Below are 8305 nucleotides of genomic sequence, written 5' to 3' on the forward strand. Positions count from 1 at the left end.
GAGTTTAACAAGTCCACCTCTCTCTCTCTCTCCTCTCTTTCCCAAATATTTCTCCCACTTGATGCCAAGGTGGCCAAAACACACCCCTATTAAATTACTCCCTGGATCCTGAAAACATTTACTTTATGAGGAATCTCTCATTTAAAAACAAATACTCCCCAAGCCAAATTGAGCTCATCCTGGACTAGATGCAGTCTTCTGAGAGTAGGACAGTGACCAGAAAGGTTCTGCAGGTGAGGGGACTGTGTGCCAAGGACGTTCGTGCGGGAAGGCGCACGGAGCCAAAGGCAGAGGGCGAGAATCCTAAATGAGAGCTCTGCGAAGCACCCCACGCAGACGGCGGGGGCCCGAATGAAGTTCCGGGGAAACGGATGCCTTTTTAAAACCTGGTAGCTCAGCTGGTAAAGAATCCGCCTGCAATGCAGGAGACCCCGGTTCGACTCCTGGGTCGGGAAGATCCCTGGAGAAAGGATACGCTACCCACTCCAGGATTCTTGGGCTTCCCCGGTGGCTCAGCTGGTAAAGAATCCAGCCACAGGTGTGGCCCCTTCGCATCGCGCAGGGTCTAGAGTAGGGGAGGTCGGGGCTGCCCGGGCGGAGAGAGTGAGAGCGCGTCTCGCGGAGGCGGCGTGCGCCCGGCTGTCACCATGAGCGATCAGGCTCTGAGCTTCCTGAAGTCCTTCTTGGCCGGCGGCGTGGCCGCTGCCATCTCCAAGACTGCTGTGCGCGCATCAAGAGGGTCAAACTGCTGCTGCAGGTCCAGCATGCCAGCAAACAGATCAGTGCGGAGAAGCAATACAAAGGGATCACTGACTGCGTGGTGAGAATCCCCAAAGAGCAGGGCTTTCTCTCCTTCCGGAGGGGTAACCTGGCCAACGTCATCTGTTACTTCCCCACCCAAGCTCTCAACTTCGCCTTCAAGGACAAGGACAGGCAGATCTTCCTGGGGGGCGTGGACCGGCATCAACAGTTCTGGCGCTACTTTGCCGGTAACCTGGCCTCCGGTGGTGCAGCTGGGGCCACCTCCCTCTGCTTCGTCTACCTGCTGGACTTCGCTAGGACCAGGCTGGCTGCCGACGTGGGCAAGGGTGCCGCCCAGCGGGAGTTCACTGGTCTGGGCAACTGTATCACCAAGATCTTCAAGTCTGATGGCCTGAGGGGCATCTACCAGGGTTTCAATGTATCGGTCCAGGGCAACATTATCTACAGAGCCGCCTACTTTGGAGTCTGTGATACGGCCAAGGGGATGCTGCCTGACCCCAAGAATGTGCACATTATCATGAGCTGGATGATCGCCCAGACTGTGACGGCGGTCGCGGGGTTGGTGTCCTACCCCTTTGACACCGTCCACCGTAGGATGATGATGCAGTCTGGCCGGAAAGGGGCGGTTATCATGTACACTGGGACAGTGGACTGCGGGAGGAAGATAGCAAAAGATGAAGGACCCAAGGCTTTCTTCAAAGGTGCCTGGTCCAACGTATTGAGAGGCATGGGCGGTGCTTTTGTATTGGTATTGTATGATGAGATCAAAAAGTTTGTCTTATGTGATTAAAACTCGAGTTCATTGGTTCCAGATCCATTGTGTGGTTTAATAGACTCTTCCTAAGGGGAAGTGAAAAAGAGAGATCTGGGATGAAACCAGATTGAAAGGAATACCTCCAGGGGGTGGGGGGGGAAGCTTGAGTATTCATTAAACCACAAATGTATTTTGTATTTATTTTACATTTAAATTTCCACAGCCAATAGAAAATAACTTATCATACTTACATAATTAACTGAAGAACTGATCATGAATAACTTAATGTGAAATGTCAATAAAGACCACTTAATGTATGTTCTCTATTTTACTGAATTCTTATTAACTGCCAAATGGATTAAAATCATAAGACCATAAATCTTAAAAAAAAAAAAAAAAAAGAATCCACCCACAACGGGGGAGACCTGGGTTTGATCCCTGGGTTGGGAAGATCCCCTGGAGGAGGGAAAGGCCACAGACTCCAGTGTTGTGGCCTGGAGAATTCCAAGGACTACACAGTCCATGGGGTCACAGAGTCAGACACAACTGAGCGACCTTCACTTTCACTTTTAAAACCAAGGCAACATCCACTTTCTCTTGTGCTCAGTCACTCAGTTGTGTCCGACTACTTGCGACCCCACTGACTATAACCCACCAGGCTCCTCTGTCCATGGGATTTTTCAGACAAGAATACTGGAGTGGGTTGACATTTCCTTCTCCAAGGGATCTTCCTGACGCAGGGATTGAACCCACGTGGATTCTTTACCACTGAGCCACCCGGAAAGCCCCTTCACAGGTACTAATTCCTAACAAATATCTTGCACCATAAACTGCATCTCTGTGTCTCATTCCAGAGAACACAACCAGCAACAATGCAAAGATAAATAGCTCAGATCATCTGACAATGGCTGGCCATTGAATCATTTGGAATTCTTAGCTTTCGCTTTTGTACACATCTGTACTTCAGTTGTCTTCACTAAATTACCATGTATTCATTTACTCAATAAACGAATGCCTTTTGCATGAGCTGGGCAATGTGTTTAGTGGAGGATGCATGAAAAATGTCTGAAAGGTAGCCCCAGTTTAAGAAGCGAAGCAGCCTTCTTGCAACTGTGAAACTGAAAGTGACAGTCAAGGGGGTGGGGAGCAGAAGAGAGACCCAGAAATAGCCTCCATGGAGCAGTAATGACTGCTCTGATGCTGCTGCTAAGTCGCGTCAGTCGTGTCCGACTCTGTGCGACCCCATAGACGGCAGCCCACCAGGCTCCCCCATCCCTGGGATTCTCCAGGCAAGAACACTGGAGTGGGTTGCCATTTCCTTCTCCAATGCACTAAAGTGAAACGTGAAAGTGAAGTCGCTCAGTCGTGTCCGACTCTTAGCGACCCCATGGACTGTAGCCCACCAGGCTCCTCCATCTGTGGGATTTTCCAGGCAAGAGTACTGGAGTGGGGTGCCATTGCCTTCTCCAGTGACTGTTCAGGATTACCTATCACTGCCCTTCCGTTCTTTCTTCTTGGGGTTTCTACTACCTGTAGTGGAACACAAGTGCTAACTGAAGGAAACCCCACCACTGGCTGGCACTTACTAGTGCCTGAGGCAGTGTCATGTCTCAGCCATTGTTTGTTAATTTATTAATTGACAAAATGAACAGACGCATGGTGCACGTTCAATTGTGTCCGACTCTTTGTGACCCAGTGGACTGTAGCCCACCAGCTCCTCTGTCCAGGGGATTTCCCAGGCAAGAATACTGGAGTGGGGTGCCATTTCTTTCTCCAGGGGATCTCCCCAACTCAGGGATCAAACCCAGGTCTCCTGCATTGCAGGCAGATTCTTTACCGCTGAGCCACCAGGGAAGCCCAAATGCATGGTAGTCCTTTTACTATTATTCTACCCCGTGTTCCCTGGTCAAACCCAGACAGCCAGCCAGCAGTAAGGATTATTCTACCCTGTGTTCCCTGGTCAAACCCAGACAGCTAGCCAGCAGTAAGGAGTAAAGAGGGGCCTAGTCCCTGCTTGCCCACCTCCTGGCTCAAATCTGCTCACCTCTTTTTTCATTTTTCATTTCAAAAACATGCTGGTATTATTCCTGTTTTGGTATTACCACATGAAAATGAACAACAAGCAAAGCATTTCTCCAGTTATGAGATCAATTTGACATATTTTCATTCTATATCTCACATCGGAAGGAGAGGAAAATCTGATACACGGGACATGGGGTTGCATAAACGTATAGCATATTTTTTAACTGCTTCAGTTTCAGAGGATCTCAGAGATAAATGGCATGTGTATAATTATCCCTCCACCATCAGTAAGCTTGAAATTACTAGCTGCTCTCTAAGGTAGAGAAAAATTTTAAGTATTTTTTATGAAATTTTAGAAGTTGCATATTCAGTAATTTGCTATTTCATGGAGTTATAGACAAGATGTCTTAGAGATTCTACTTACCTGAAGAGAGATTTTTCAATCAACCTATCTGACTGGGATATAAGAAGACCACCAAGAAAAGCCTGACCACCAAGTAAATGCAAAGTCTTTGAGGTCCACAAAAGCATTTCACCAAATGCGTTTAGTTGAACTGTCGACTTTGTAGGCATTTAAGTTCTGATTCTTGGCCTTAAAACTGACGGGTTACTTTCCCCAAAGTCAGTAAGATCGTAAAAGGGGACACATTCATAATGCCATGAACCACCACCAACTTTTAAAACGAGGCATCACTGAGGAAATGTAGAGCTGGAAGGGGCCTCAGAAATCATGCAACTGGCTTCATTACTGCAGGTGAGGGGCAGAGGCCCAGCTGGTCACACTTTGCACAGATCAGAGTTGCGTCTCCCAATGCCCAGTGTGGGTCTTATGCCATCCACAGAGTGGTCCAAGAACATGCGTCTGCAATAAACATTGCCACTGGTCAGTGTCATGGCCGTTCAATGGCTCCCCCATCTCTAATGTTTTGAAAACCGTTTTTTTTTTTTTTCATCTAAATATTAAGAAAATCCAGGGCTTCCCTGGTGGCTCAGACAATAAAGTATCTGCCTGCAATGCAGGAGACGCGAGTTTGATCCCTGGATCGGGAAGATCCTCTGGAGAAGGGAATCATTATGCACTCTAGTATCATTGCCTGGAGAATTCCATGGCCACAGCAGCATGTGGGTACCGTCCTTGGGGTCGCAGAGTCGGACATGACTGAGTGACTAACACTTACTTACGTGCTTTATAGCCTTTCTAACCATTTAAAAGCAATTGAAAAAATTTATCAAATAAAATTCTCATGAGGCCAGGACAAGATTTGGAGAACTGAGATGGTCTAAATCAATGGTGAGTAAAAGAACAGATAGTAAGTATTTTAAGCTTCGTGAGCCACAGGTTCTTTACAGCAGCGTCTCCCCTCTGCTATTGTATCAGGATTGCAGGTCAGAGGGGATATGTAAATAAAGGGGATTTACTGTGCTTCCAATAATACATGCATTACTATGGACACTGAAAGTCGAATTTCATATAATTTTCATGTGTCATGAAGTAATATCTTTCTTTTGTTTTGGGAACCACTTAAAATTGCAAAAAGCTTTCTTAACTCACAGGCCATACAAAATGACAGTCAAGATTTGGCCCGTGGGCCAGAATTTGCAGATCTCTGGCTCTGATGGTGAGAGGGGATGCAAAGAGCAGCTAAACCTCCTTGTCCCGGAATCCCAGGGTGGCTTTCAGGTTGAATACAAGGCCAGCCTGACTTTTTAATACGAGTATTTCAATTGTCGTTTGTTTTTCTTTTAGACACTGATGTCCCTTGTTTATTTTTTATGTAATTTTATTTATCTATGTATTTGTTTCGGGCTGTGCTGGGCTTTCGTTGCTGCGTAGGCTTTTCTCTAGTTGCAGCATGGGTGCTGTTCTCTAGCTGTGGTCTGCGGGCTTCTCTTTGCGGTGGCGTCCCTTGTTTCAGGGGACAGGCTCTGGTTCATGCCAGCTTCAGTGGTGGCGGCAGGGGGCTCGGTAGTTGCAGTTCCCGGGCTCCAGACACAGGCCCGATAGCTGTGACTCATGGGCTTAGCTGCTCCGAGGCATGTGGGATCTTCCTGGATCAGGGCTCGAATGTGAGTCTCCTGTATTGGCAGGCAAATTCTTCACCACTGAGCCACCAGAGAAGCCTTGAATTGTCTTAATAGTTTATCCAGTTTAGTCATGTTGTCTTGTTTGATCTTCGCCATGTTCTATGAGTTACACAGCGCAGGTCTGTGCGTGTGTGTGTGTATGTGTATATAGGTATATTGCATTTCAAATTTGTTCATTTTTCATACACATTATAATCACCCTGGTGTCTCAGATGGTAAAGAATCCATTCTCAATGTGGGAGACCTGTGTTTGATCCCCAGGTTGAGAAGATCCCTTGGAGAAGGGCATGGTAACCCACTCCAGTATTCTTGCCCGGAGAATCCCCATGGACAGAGGAGCCTGGTGGGCTACAGTCCAAGGGGACGAAAAGAGATGGACACGAATGAGTGGCTAAGCACAGCACACACAGACAGACAGACAGACAGACAGACAGACACACACACACACACACACAATTGCCATAACCAAAGAAAATTCACCCAAGAAATCTCCAACTCAGGAAAAAATATTTAGCATTTTTCTTTATGTCGCTCTACTCTTTTTTCATGTGCAAAATTTTACTGAATTGACATCATAATGTTAATAACATGGTAAATTTCCAGTTTTTCACATAATGAGTCCAAGCATTACGCTGAATTACTAAATAGGCTTCATAGTGACTATTTGTGATCCTTTTGTACTCTGTCATTATTTACTTAATCTTTTCTCACTTGTTGGACATTTGGGAATTTTCCAGTGATTTACCATGACAAATAATGCTGCAATAAATGTCATTCTCCTCTCTACTTTTATAGGAGTATTTTCTTATGATATCCCCAGAAGAAGGATTACCAGATAAAAGGATACTAACACTCTTTAATTATTAATATGCTTTGGAAATTTCCTTCAAAAAAGTTATACTGAAGCAGAATTTTTATTAGCGTAGGGTTAAAACACCGGGCCGTGCAGCAGTCTAGTGCCATCCTTGACTCCTGTGTGACCTTGGAAAAGCCCCTTCTACTATAAGCTTCAGTTTCCCCATCTGTCAAAAGACGAAAATAATCTATGTTTTCGGTGAGGATTAAAACAGATAATGTATGTAAGAGTGACCCATAGTAAGCAACTTCCTAATACTAGTGAAGATGCTGTGATGATGATGAAGGTGATAATGAGGAGATGGTGAAAATGGTGATGAAATGATGGTGATGATGAAGGTGATGGTGGTGATGATGAGCTTCAGTTTATTTATAAAGAACTAAAGTTCAGACTTCAAAACTAAGATCATGGCATCTGGTCCCATCACTTCAGGGCACATAGATGGGGAAACAATGGGAACAGTGAAAGACTACTTTGGGAGGGGGGCTCCAAAATCACTGCTGATGGTGACTGCAGCCATGAAATTAAAAGATGCTTACTCCTTGAAAGGAAAGTTATGACCAACCTAGAAAGCATATTAAAAAGCAGAGACATTACTTTGCCAACAAAGGTCCATCTAGTCAAGGCTATGGTTTTTCCAGTGGTTAGGTATGGGTGTGAGAATTGGACTATAAAGAAAGCTGAGCACCGGAGAATTGATGCTTTTGAACTATGGTGTTGGTGAAGACTCTTGAGAGTCCCTTGGACTGCAAGGAGATCAAACCAGTCAATCCTGAAGGAAATCTGTCCTGAATATTCATTGGAAGGACTGATACAGAAGCTGAAGCTCCAACCCTTTGGCCACCTGATGTGAAGAACTGACTCATTGGGAAAGACCCTGGTGCTGGGAAAGATTGAAGGCAGGAGGAGAAGGGGACGATGGAGGATGAGATGGTTGGATGGCATCACTGACTCAATGGACATGAGTTTGAATAAACTCCGGGAGTTAGTGATGGACAGGGAAGCCTGGCATGCTGCAGTCCATGGGGTTGCAAAGAGTCGGGGGAGACTGAAATGAACTGAACTGAAAGTTCAGACTTAAGTGTCTCACTGAAAGTCACAAAATTAGGGAATAACACCTCAAACTCTAACTCATGCTTTGGCTGTTTCTTTTTGATGGCACCCAAGGATCTCCTGTGATTTTGAATATATAAATGGTTTTGATTTCTTGCTTGTTCTTTTCATTTGCAGACTGACTTCTAAGTACCAGGCATCAGCTAATCTCTTCCTTCTGCATCTGAGGACCCTGTTGGTCCATCTCTAACCTGTTACACAAATCCAGAAATGAGGTTTTTTTCCTTTTTATTTTTTAAATTAAACAAGTAACAAATGAGCATTATGTGATATAACATTTGTGCCTTCAAGCCCTCACATCTGCCTAGTCACCAAACTAGCCACACAGCCCTCCCCTCCTGACAGCACGTAGATGGCTATTTAAAGCAGACCTCAACAAGTCCTAACTCGGAGTTCATTTATATTCATAAGCCTTTATCTACACGCTGATATTTCAAGGTTAATGACATCAGTACTTCTGAAACTGATAATATCCAAGAAGAATTCATATATGAAAAATTTATTACTTCATCCTCTTTTCTTCTCCTTTTACCTAAACATCAAAATTGTAGAGTCAATAAAAACATGAGAATTGTGACAAAACCTATAATCTTTGTCTATATAATATTCTGAATAAGGACACAAAAATGGCGTCTAGAAGCTTTCTTGCCAGCCTTTGCCATGTTTAATCAACCCCCGTGAGATGTTTTCTGTCAGTTTATTCACTGATGCCG

General features: G+C 45.1%; 1 pseudogene; it reads left to right on the plus strand.

Moving 5' to 3' along the window:
• Window positions 1–547: 547 nt before the first annotated feature.
• LOC139032642 (ADP/ATP translocase 1 pseudogene) lies at window positions 548–1575 on the plus strand (annotated as a pseudogene).
• The last annotated feature ends 6730 nt before the right edge of the window (window positions 1576–8305 follow it).

Source organism: Odocoileus virginianus, chromosome 32, assembly GCF_023699985.2.
Source record: "Odocoileus virginianus isolate 20LAN1187 ecotype Illinois chromosome 32, Ovbor_1.2, whole genome shotgun sequence".
Classification (NCBI taxonomy): domain Eukaryota; kingdom Metazoa; phylum Chordata; class Mammalia; order Artiodactyla; family Cervidae; genus Odocoileus; species Odocoileus virginianus.